Source organism: Arachis hypogaea, chromosome 5 (assembly GCF_003086295.3).
Source record: "Arachis hypogaea cultivar Tifrunner chromosome 5, arahy.Tifrunner.gnm2.J5K5, whole genome shotgun sequence".
Classification (NCBI taxonomy): Eukaryota; Viridiplantae; Streptophyta; class Magnoliopsida; order Fabales; family Fabaceae; genus Arachis; species Arachis hypogaea.
The window spans coordinates 53970738-53983484 of NC_092040.1; the positions used below are offsets into that span (position 1 = coordinate 53970738).

General features: G+C 38.8%; 1 non-coding gene across 1 annotated transcript; it reads right to left on the reverse strand.

Annotated features, from left to right (window-relative positions):
* Positions 1 to 10145: 10145 nt before the first annotated feature.
* LOC112804330 (small nucleolar RNA R71) lies at positions 10146 to 10253 on the reverse strand. The gene has a single exon (XR_003202940.1). It is a non-coding gene; the product is annotated as a small nucleolar RNA R71 (small nucleolar RNA).
* Positions 10254 to 12747: the final 2494 nt, after the last annotated feature.

Below are 12747 nucleotides of genomic sequence, written 5' to 3' on the forward strand. Positions count from 1 at the left end.
GGTAGGGCCCCGGTTGCCTTGAAGTTGGCAATGTCTGCAAACCATGGTGCTTTATGAATTGTCATCAATTGCTCATCAGGGAAGAGCTCGTTCACACTTGTATCATGTGTTCCACCTTCCTCATGACGGATTCTGGATAGGTGATCTGCTACCTTGTTCTCCACTCCTTTCTTATCTCTGCTTTCAATATTGAATTCCTGCAACAATAAGATCCATCTTATTAGTCTTGGTTTTGATTCTTGTTTGGCAAACAAATATTTAAGTGTTGTGTGATCTGTGAAAATAATCACTTTAGCACCAATGAGGTATAATCTGAACTTGTCACATGCAAAAACTATTGCTAGCAACTCCTTTTCAGTAGTGGTATAGTTTCTTTGAGCATCATTGAGGACTTTGCTAGCATAGTATATCACATGGACTAAGTTATCTTTCCTCTGCCCTAACACTGCTCCAACTGCAAAATCAGATGCATCACACATCAATTCAAAGGGTAAGTTCCAATCAGGTGGGGAAATGATAGGAGCAGAGGACAATCTCATTTTTAAATTCTCGAATGCTAGCATGCATATTTCATCGAAGATAAATGGTGTGTCAGATACAAGGAGATTGCTCAAGGGCTTGGCTATCTTTGAAAAATCTTTAATAAACCTTCTGTAAAAGCCAGCATGTCCTAAAAAACTTCTAATTGCCTTGACATCACTAGGTGGAGGAAGTTTTTCAATAAGTTCCACCTTAGCCCTGTCCACCTCAATGCCTTGGTTAGAAACCTTATGGCCAAGGACTATTCCTCCTGTCACCATAAAGTGACATTTCTCCCAGTTCAAGACCAGATTGGTTTCTTGGCACCTTTTCAATACCGAGGCTAGGTGATTCAGGCAGCTAGTAAAGGAATCTCCAAATACCGAGAAATCATCCATAAAAACTTCAATGAATTTCTCTATCATATCAGAGAAGATAGAAAGCATGTAACGTTGGAAAATCGCAGGTGCATTACATAGCCCAAATGGCATGCGCCTGTAGGCAAACACTCCATATGGACAAGTAAATGAGGTTTTCTCTTGGTCTATGGGATCAACCACTATTTGGTTATATCCTGAATAGCTGTCGAGAAAACAATAATGTGCGTGTCCTGCGAGTCTTTCCAACATCTGATCCATGAATAGGAAGGGGAAATGATCCTTTCGTGTAGCCTCATTGAGTTTCCGGTAGTCTATGCACATCCGCCATCCTATGACGGTCCTTATAGGAATTAGTTCGTTCTTCTCATTGGGAACTACCGTGATTCCCTCGTTTTTTGGTACAACATGCACGGGGCTGACCCAGGGGCTGTTTGAGATCGGGTAGATTACTCCTCCCTGCCATAGTTTCATAACTTCTTTCTGTACCACTTCCTTCATCATTGGGTTAAGCCTCCTTTGGGATTGTGGTTTGGCATTATCTTCCAACAGTATTTTATGCATGCATATGGCTGAACTGATTCCCTTCAGGTCAGCGAGGGTCCATCCAATGGCATCCTTATGCTTTCGCAATACTTGGAGTAGTTCATCCTCTTGATCTTGGCTGAGGGATGAGTTTATGATTACTGGGTAACTTTCATTATTTCCTAAGTATGCATATTTAAGAGTGGGTGGCAGTGCTTTGAGTTCAAGTTTGGGTGCCTCTATCTTTTCATTCTCTTTCTTTTGAGCTCCTTGTATGCGAATCTCTGTTGTTGCAACCTCTTCACTAGATGTTAACTCTTCCTCTGTTAACTCTTCAAGCTCTTCCTCTTCAAAACTTTCCTGCACTTCCTCTTCAAGTGAGTCCAACCTCATACATTCCCCCAATTGTTCTGGGGGGTAACTCATGGCCTTGAACACATTGATTGTCATCTTTTCATTGTGTAATCTTAGGGTGAGATCACCCTTTTGGACATCAATGATAGCTCCAGCAGTGGCTAAGAACGGCCTTCCCAGTATGATGGAGGTCTTGGCTTCCTCATGCATGTCCAGCACTACAAAATCTGCCGAAAATATGAAATCTCCCACTTTCACCAGCAAATCTTCTACTACGCCATGAGGGAACTTGAACGATCGGTCTGCCAGTTGTAAGGCCATTTTTGTTGGTTTAGCCTCCTCGATCTTCATCTTCCTCATCATAGCTACTGACATCAAGTTGATGCTAGCTCCTAAGTCACATAGAGCCTTCTCTACTGTGATCTCCCCTATAATACAAGGGATCTGAAAACCCCCAGGATCTTTCAATTTCTGGGGTAGTTTATGCTGAATGATAGCACTACATTCTTCGGTTAGTATCACAGTCTCGTTGTTCTTCCAACTTCTCTTCTTAGTCATTAGCTCCTTTAAAAACTTGGCGTAGAGTGGCATTTGTTCTATTGCTTCAGCAAAAGGTATGTTAATTTGGAGTTTCTTGAAGATTTCCAAAAATCTCAAGAATTGGTTGTCATCCCCCTTCTTCCTCAACTGCTGAGGGTATGGGACTCTTGGGGCGTCTAGTTTCAACATTCCTTCTTCTTTTTGCGAACTTGAAATGGAAGCTTGAGCTCCATCTTGCCTTTCTTCTTTTTCATTTGAGCCCTCTTCTTGTGGTTTCTGGGATGATTCCTTCAGTTCCTTCCCACTCCTGAGGGTGATAGCTTGACACTCCTCCCTTTGGTTTGAGTTAGTATCGCTGCAAAGGTTGTGGCTGGGAATCTGCTTGAATAGGTACCCAATTTGTGTCTCAAGTTTCTTGATGGCAGCATCTTGATTCTGCATATTGGACTGCACTTCCTCTCGGAATGCTTTACTGTATTGGATCTCTTTGCATATGCTTTCAAGTAAGTTCTCAATCCTTGAGAGTCTGTCATCAAAAGGTGATGGTGGGTTGAGATTGGAGGGATGAGAATGGTTAGGTTGGCTTTGGTATAGGTGTTGAGAGGGGTTGTTATGTGAGTGTTGATATGGTCTAAGTGTGGCATGTTGGTGAGATATGTTGCTGGGATTCGGACGTCTTTGATCTTGGCCTTGATCTTGTTGATTTTCCCATCCAAAGTTGGGGTGATTTCTCCATCTAGAGTTGTAAGTTTTGGATTATGGATCATGGACTTGTCTAGGTGAGTTTCCCACATAGTTGGCTTGCTCCTAGTCACCTTCTTCTCCTATGTTTACTCCTTCTTGAGTTGGTGATGAGGTGATGGCCGCTGCAACTTGGTTCTCTTCCACCTTCTTGGTAAGATCTGCTAGCTGCTTGGTGATCATCTTGTTTTGAGCTAACAATGCATCCATGTGGTTCAGCTCCATTACTCCTCTAGTGTTACTTCTTTCAGAGGCATAGAAGTAGTCATTCTCAACAACTGTTTCGATGACATCTATGGCTTCTTCAATGGTTTTCTTCTTGTTTAAAGAGCCTCCTGATGAATGATCCATAGCCTTCTTCGACTCATAGGAAAGACCTTCATAGAAGATGTGAAGTTGGACCCACTCATTAAACATCTCTGGTGGGCATCTCCTTGTTAGATCTTTGAACCTTTCCGAAGCTTCATAAAGTGTCTCCCCATCTTGCTGTCTGAACGTCTGCACTTCAAGTCTCAGCCTATTGATCCTTTGAGGGGGGTAAAACCTTGCCAAAAATTTGTTCACTACCTCTTCCCAATTAGTCAAGCTCTCTTTTGGAAAGGATTCAAGCCACTTGGATGCCTTGTCCCTGAGTGAAAAGGGGAACAAGAGCAGCCTATATACATCTGGGTGGACTCCATTGGACATCACTGTGTCACAAATCCTCAAGAAGGTGGTCAAGTGTTGATTAGGATCTTCTTGAGCAACTCCTCCAAATGAACAATTATTTTGCACCAAGGTGATGAGCTGAGGTTTTAGCTCGAAATTGTTGGCATGTATGGTGGGTTTCTGAATGCTGCTTCCACAGTTTCCAGGATTAGGATTGATATAGGATCCTAAGACCCTCCTTTCTTGCCCAGCATGGTTGGCATGGCCTTGATTATAAGCCTCCTCTTCATGGTTGTTCTCCAAATTCTCTTCCATGTTGGGTTCGAAGTACTCTTCCTCTTCTTCAGCACCTACTACTCTTTTTCGTCTTGCTTCCCTCCTTAATCTAAGGAAGGTCCTCTCAGGTTCAGAATCAAAGGAAGTTGAAGCCCCGCTTCTTCTCCCTGTCATACAATCAACAAGGCACAAGCAATGAAATACATACAGAAACTATTCTTGTTAAAAAAATGCTGTTAGTGTGAGTGAAGCAATATATCAAACAGTTAGTGGGTGTGTGAAAAAGTTTGTAAACAACTGGAATAAAAGGGTTAAAGGGATCGGAAGAAAAACAACTGAAACTGAAATTAAATTGCTCAAACAGAATTTTAAATCAGCAGAATGAAAAATGCTCAATCTAGTTATCCTCCAACATAATCATTGTTGATACAAATTATTCCCCGGCAACGGCGCCATAAACGTGATGCACGGAAAACTTGTTTCTCAACAAATTTCCTTCGGCAAGTGTACCGAATTGTCGTCAAGTAAAAACTCACTATAGAGTAAGGTCGAATCCCACAAAGATTGATTGATCAAGCAACTTTAATTAGAGGAATGTTCTAGTTGAACGAATCAGAATTTGATTTGAGATTTACAGAAAATTAAATAGCGGGGAAGTAAATAGCAGAAAAAGTAAATGCTAGAAATAAAGAGCTGAATGAAAATGGCATAAAGTAAATTGCAGAATCTTAAATGGGAATGGGGGAAATGCTCATTAAAAGTAAATGGCAGAAATTAAAGAGAATGGGTAAGATCAGAAATGGGAGTTCATTGGGCTTAGGAGATGTTGCATTCTCCGGATCAGATTCATTTTCATCTCTTCCTCAATCAATGCATTCATTGATCTCCTTGGCAATCTTAAGTGATCGAATTCCAATTCCTTGGTAATCCAATCTCTCAAATCTTGATCAATAGCCAATTCCTTGGTCAATTGCTCATGAGAAGAGATGAAGTATGGGCACTGATTATACCACATGCATTCCCAAATCAAGTATTGGTAGGATTATAGTCACATATCTATCCAAACCCAATTTGATCCAGCATGAGAAATCATTTCTAGCATGATCTCTTCATTCCTTTTCCAAGGTTCCGAAGAGATCCAAGTATGAATAGTTTCTTTTCCAAGATAACTACCCAATTGGATGAAGATTGAAAGCTTTCTAGTAAAAATCAAGAGAAAAGATAGAAGAAGAAGAATGAAAACTAATATTGATCCATCAAATTGCAGCAGAGCTCCCTAACCCAATGAAAGGGGTTTAGTGGTTCATAGCTCTGGAAAATGAAAACAAAGATGGAGAATACATCATGAAGGTAAAACTAGAAGTTGCAGAGAAAGTAAAAAATACAGAGAGTAGTTCTATGCCCCAGGTTCCTAAAGTTTCCAACTCATTTTTTAATTCAAAGCTACTCCTATATATACTACTCTTCTGATCTTCTAGTTGGCTCTTTATGTCTTGGGTATGGGCCTCTGGATCTTGAGTTTGAAGCAGTTATCCTCTTTACTGGGCTTAGCTTTGCTTGCAAAGAGAAAATGTGAAGTAGGCAGGGACTTTGGCTCAGGACGTTAGTGGTGTCAACGTTAAGTGATAGTGTGGGTTCGAGAACGTTAATGACAATCACCTTTTTCACTAACGTTCCTAAGCCAAATATGATCACGTTGACTTCAACGTTAGTGGCACTAACGTGACCACTAACGTTGCCTCTTGGCCCTTCACAAACGTTATTGGGACTTACCTTTCCCAATAACGTGATGAGTCACCCCTTCTCCTTACGTTAAAGTCCACGTTAACTAGGTTAACGTGGCTTCTAACGTAGTAATGCCAATCCTTCGAGAACGTTAGTGACACTTACCTTTGTCACTAACGTTCCAATGTGCCCTTACTTCCCACGTTAGAGTCCACGTTAACTAGGTTAACGTGGCTTCTAACGTAGTAATGCTAGCCATATCCAACGTTAGTGACAAAGGTAAGTGTCACTAACGTTGGCTCATTATCTCTTTATCCATGTTAACTTCCACGTTAACTAAGTTAACATGGGAGTTAACGTTGCTCATGTGGCTCTTGGTGGTTCAACCCAACGTTAGTGACAAAGGTGAATGTCACTAACGTTGGCGATCAATTGCCCTTTCCACGTTAGCTTCCATGTTAACTAAGTTAACGTGGGAGTTAACGTGGCTCATGGAGGCTTGGCTAACGTTAGTGACAAAGGTGAATGTCACTAACGTTGGCTTCTCTTTTGCTTTCCAACGTTAGAGTCAATGTTAACTAAGTTAACGTGGCAACTAACGTGGCCAATTATGAGCTTGGTCCAACGTTAGTGACAAAGGAGAGTGTCACTAACGTTGGCCTTGTTGTATTCTTCCACGTTAGAGTTCATGTTAACTTAGTTAATGTGACTCTTAACATGGGCTGTGATGGCTTCGAAGGCGTTATTGGCGATTACCTTTCTCACTAACTTTGCAAACTAGCTCCCATTCCACGTTAGAGGTCACGTTATTTGAACTAACGTGAATGCTAACGTGGTTCTTCTTTGCTTCCTTTGTCCTGAAATCAAGCAGCAAAGTGCATCAAAGTTCTAATCCAAGTCATGAAACATGCATCATCCAATTTGTCATATAATTCATGCAAAATTCTCATGAAATCATGTAAAATGCACAATGTATACTTGAAACAAGATGTAAGTGAATATCTACCCAAAACTAGCTTATTTCTTAAGAAGATGCATGAAACTACCTTAAAAACAGTAAAGAAAGGTCAGTGAAACTGGCCAAAATGCCCTGTCATCAGTCATTGGATGACAGCCAGAGTATAGTCTCATGGGTCTCTGATCCACGGACCGAGTCCGTGAGGTTAGAACCTTCTTGGTATAGGCTAGAACCAATTAGCAGCATTCCTGAGATCCGGAAAGTCTAAACCTTATCTGTGGTATTCCGAGTAGGATCTGGGATGGGATGACTGTGACGAGCTTCAAACTCACAAATGTTAGGTGCAGTGATAGTGTGCAAAAGGATAGAAAGATCCTATTCCGACACAAGTGAGAACCGACAGATGATTAGCCGTGCGGTAGCTGTGCCTGGTATTTTTCATCCGAGACGAAAAATCCGACAGTTGATTAGCCGTACAGAAACCGTAGCTAGACCATTTTCACTGAGAGGACGGATGGTAGCCATTAACAATGGTGATCCACCAACATACAGCTTGCCATGGAAGGAAGCACGCATGATTGGATGAAGACAATAGGAAAACAGAGGTTCAGAAGCAACAAAGCATCTCCAAACGCTTATCTGAAATTCCTACCAATGAAATACATAAGTATCTTTATTTTAATTTACGTTTTATTTATCTTTCAATTATCAAAACTCATAACCAATTGAATCCGCCTGACTAAGATTTACAGGATGACCATAGCTTGCTTCAAGCTGGCAATCTCCGTGGGATCGACCCTTACTCGCGTAAGGTTTTATTACTTGGACGACCCAGTGCACTTGCTGGTTAGTTGTACCAGAGTTGTGAAAAGTGTGATCACAATTCCGTGCACCATGTTTTTGGTGCCGTTGCCGGGGATTGTTCGAGTTTGGACAACTGACGGTTTATCTTGTTGCTTAGATTAGGTAACCTTCTTTCTTATTTCAACCATTATTTTCTTTTCAAATTTAAAAAAAATTAATAAAATCATAAAACCAAAAAAAATTTTGTGTTTCTTGTTTGAGTCTTGTGTCAAATTTTAAGTTTGGTGTCAACTGCATGTTTTTAATTTTTCTTAGATTTTCGAAAATTCATGCATTGTGTTCTTCTTTGATCTTCAAGTTGTTCTTGATGATTTTCCTTGTTTGATCTTTAATTTTTCTTGTTTTGTGTTTTTCCTTATTTTTCTGGTGCATTTTCGAATTGTTAGTGCCCCTAGTACAAAAGTTCTTAAGTTTGGTGTCTTGTATGTCTTTCTTTTCTTGAAAATTTTCAAAAATATGTTCTTGATGTTCATCATGATCTTTAAAGTGTTCTTAGTGTTCATCTTGACATTCAAAGTGTTCTTGCAAGCATTATTTATTTTTATCTTAAAATTTTATGCTTTGTTTCATTTTGTTGTTTTTCTCTCTCCTCATTAAAAATTCACAAGTAAAAAAATATATATCTTTTTCTTTGTCTTCTAATAATTTTCGAAATTTTGAGTTGACTTGGTCAAAAATTTATAAAATTTAGTTGTTTCTTGTTAGTCAAGTCAAAATTTCAAATTAATATATAATATATATATATATATATATATATATATATATATGTCTTTTCAGTAAATAATACAGAGAAACAAAGGATCAGAACATAAAGCAGAGGAATCACAGAGAAAAAGAGCTCACTGGCATTAAAACGCCAGTAAAGAGGCATTTTGGGCATTAAATGCCAAAATGGCTATCATTCTTGGTGTTTAACGCCAGTAAAGGTATCATTGTGGGCGTTAAACGCCAGAAATGGCAGCATTATGGGCGTTTAGAAAAATGCCTAGTAAAGAAGGATTCCTGGCCTTTAACACCAGCCAGGGTATCTGGCTGGGCGTTAAACGCCCAAAGAGGTAGTCAAGTCGGCGTTAAACGCCAGAATTGATAGCATTATGGGCGTTTAATGCCAGGATGACACAAGGGAGGTAATTTTAGTTTCCAATTCAATTTTTTTCGAATTTTCGTGTTTTAATTCATAATTTTAAATGGCTATCTTTTCATCGATTTTAAATTTTAAAATCTTATCTTTTTCATATCATCTTTTATCAATCATATCTTTCTATCTTATCTTTTTCATTTTTTTAATATTTTCAAAAATTTTAAAACTAATTTTTCAAAATCTTTTTTCTTAATTTTATTTCATAATTTTTGAAATCCTTGCTAACAATTAATGTTTTGATTCAAAAATTTCAAGTTTGTTACTTTCTTATTAAGAAAGGTTCAATCTTTAAATTCTAGAATCATATCTTTTAATTTCTTATTATTCAAGTCATCAACTTTAATTTTAAAAATCAAATCTTTTTAATTTCTCTTTCAACTCTTTTTTCAAAATAAATTTCAATCATATCTTTTTAAAATTTTATTTTCAAAATATTTTTCTAACTTCTTATCTTTTCAAAATTATTTTCAAATCTTTTTCAACTAACCACTTGACTTGTTTGTTTTAATTTTAAAGGAGCTTACTATTTCTTATATTTTTCAAAACCACCTAACTATTTCTTTCACTTCTAGTTTTTGAAAAGCACCCACCACCTTTTTCAAAATTTTTTTAATTAAATAATTATTTTAAGTTCTAATTTTATTTTATTTCTTTTAATATTTTTGAAACTGACTTAATTAATTAAATAAAAATAAAAATATTTTTCTTTTCCCTCTTTTAAAATTCGAATACTCTCTCTCTCATCTCTTTCTATTTATTTGCTAACACTTCTCTTCTACTCATAATTCGAACCCCTCTCTCTTCTCTCTATTTGAATTACTCATCTCCTTTCTCTTCTTATTCTTCTATTCTTCTATTCTTATACTCACATAAAGGAATCTCTATACTGTGACATAGAAGATTCCACTACTCCCTTTGTTTTCTTCTTTTCCATATGAGTAGGAACAAGGATAAGGAAATTCTTGTTGAAGCTGATCCTAAACCTGAAAAGACTCTAAGGAGGAAGCTAAGAGAAGCTAAAGCACAACACTCGGGAGAGGACCTTACAAAAAATCTCAAAAAAGAAGCAGACATGGTAGCCGAACCCAACAACAATGCTAGAGATGCAAGGAAGATGCTTGGTGACTATACTGCACTAACTTCCAACTTCTATGGAAGAAGCATCTCAATTTCTGCTATTGGAGCAAACAACTTTGAGCTTAAGCCTCAATTAGTTTCTTTAATGCAGCAGAATTACAAGTTTCATGGACTTCCATCGGAAGATCCTCATCAATTCTTAGATAAATTTTTGTATATCTGTGATACTATTAAGACCAATACGGTTGATCCCGAGGTCTACAGACTTAGGCTTTTCCCTTTTGCTGTAAGAGACAGAGCTAGGATATGGTTGGACTCACAACCTAGAAAAAGCCTAAACTATTGGGATAAGTTGGTCACTGCTTTCTTGGCCAAGTTCTTTCCACCTCAAAAGCTGAGCAAGCTTAGAGTGGACATCCAAACCTTCAGACAGAAAGCAGGTGAATCCCTCTATGAAGCTTGGAAAAGATACAAGCAATTGATCAGAAGGTGTCCTTTTGACATGCTTTCAGAATGGAGCATCTTGGATATATTCTATGATGCTCTGTCTGAATTGTCCAAGATGTCATTAGACCACTCTTCTGGTGGATCTCTTCATCTGAAGAGAACCCCTGCAGAAGCTCAAGAACTCATTGAGGTGGTTGCAGATAACCAGTTCATGTACACTTCTGAAAGAAATCCTGTGAATAATGGGATGACTCAGAAGAAAGGAGTTCTTGAGATTGATACTCTGAATGCCATATTGGCTCAGAACAAAATATTGACTCAGCAAGTCAATATGATTTCTCAGAATATGACTGGATTGTAAGCTACATCCGGCAATACTAAAGAAGCCTCCTCTGAAGGAGAAGCTTATGACCCTGAGAATTTTGCAATGAAAGAGGTGAATTACATGGGAGAATCCTATGGAAACACCTATAATCCTTCATAGAGAAATCATCCAAATTTCTCATGGAAGGATCAACAGAAGCCTCAACAAGGCTTCAATAATAATAATGGTGGGAGAAATATGTTTGGCAATAGCAAGCCTTTTCCATCATCTTCTCAGCAACAGACAGAGAATTCTGAGCAAAGCCCCTCTGGCTTAGCAAACATAGTCTCTGATCTATCTAAGGCCACTCTCAGTTTTATGACTGAAACAAGGTCCTCCATCAGAAATTTGGAGACACAAGTGGGTCAGCTGAGTAAAAGAGTAACTGAAACCCCTCCTAGTACTCTCCCAAGGAATACAGAAGAGAATCCAAAGAGATAGTGCAAGGCCATTAATATAACCAAAATGGCCGAACCTATAGAGGAGGAAGAGGCAGGGATTTCCAGTGAGGAAGACCTCAATGGATGCCCACTAGCCAATAAGGACGTCCCTATTGAGGAACTAATGGAATCTGAGACTCATATAGAGACCATAGAGATTCCACTGAACTTCCTATTACCATTCATGAGCTCTGATGAGTATTCTTCCTCTGAAGAAGATGAAGATATTGTTGAAGAGCAAGTTGCTCAATACCTAGGAGCAATCATGAAGCGAAATGCCAAGTTATTTGGTAATGAAACTTGGGAGGATGAATCTCCATTGCTCATCAGTGAACTGATTGCCTAGGTTTAGCAGACATTACCTTAGAAGAAACCGGATACCGGAAGGTTCTTAATACCTTGTACCATAGGCACCATGACCTTTGAAAAGGCTTTGTGTGACTTAGGGTCAGGTATAAACCTCATGCCATTCTTTGTAATGGAGAAACTAGGAATTTTTGAGGTACAAACTACAAGAATCTCACTAGAGATGACAGATAAATCAATGAAACAGGCTTATGGAGAATGTCTTAATGAAAGTTAAAGGCCTCTGCATCCCTGCTGACTTCATAATCCTAAACACTGGAAGGATGAGGATGAATCCATCATCCTTAGAAGACCATTCCTAGTCACAGCAAGGGTTGTGATTGATGTGGACAGAGGAGAGTTAGTCCTTCAATTGAATGAGGACTACCTTGTGTTTAAAGCTCAAGGATCTTCTTCCGTAAACATGGAGAAAAAGCATAAAAAGCTTCATCCAATTCTCTCCATACAGAGTTGGTGCACGAAATTATGATCTCAATGGCACTAACAACTTGGTACGCACAATTGTAATCTCTACTCTTTTTCACAACTTCGCACAACTAACCAGCAAGTGCACTGGGTCGTCCAAGTAATAAACCTTACGTGAGTAACGGTCGATCCCACGGAGATTGTCGACTTGAAGCAAGCTATGGTCATCTTGTAAATCTCAGTCAGGTGAATTCAAATGGTTATGGGATTTTGATAATTAAAAGATAAATAAAACATAAAATAAAGATAGAGGTACTTATGTAATTCATTGGTGGGAATTTCAGATAAGCGTTTGGAGATGCCTTATTCCTTCCGAATCTCTGCTTTCCTACTATCTTCATTCAATCATTCATACTCCTTTTCATGGCAAGCTATATGTAGGGGGGTCACCGTTATCAATGGCTACCGTTCATCCTCTAAGTGAAAATGGTCCGGCTACGGGTTACGTAGGGCTAATCATATATCGGTTCTCACTCGTGTTAGAATAGGATCCTTTGATCCTTTTGCATCTGTCACTACGCCCAACATTCGTGAGTTTGAAACTCGTCACAGTAATCCCATCCTAGATCCTACTCAGAATACCACAAACAAGGTTTAGACTTCCCGGATCTCAAGAATGCTACCAATTAATTCTAGCTTATACCACGAAGACTCTGATCTCAAGGAATTGAAGGCTCTATTGTCAGGAGAGGCAATCAAACGTATAAACCAGGAATCCAAGAGATACACACTCTAGCTATTGCAAGTAGAACGGAAGTGGTTGTCAGGCACGCATTCATAAGTGAGAATGATGATGAGTGTCATGGATCATCGCATTCATCAGGTTGAAGTACGAGTGAATATCTTAGAATAAGAATAAGCTTGAATTGAATAAAAGAACAATAGTACTTTGCATTAATACTCACAGAACAGCAGAGCTT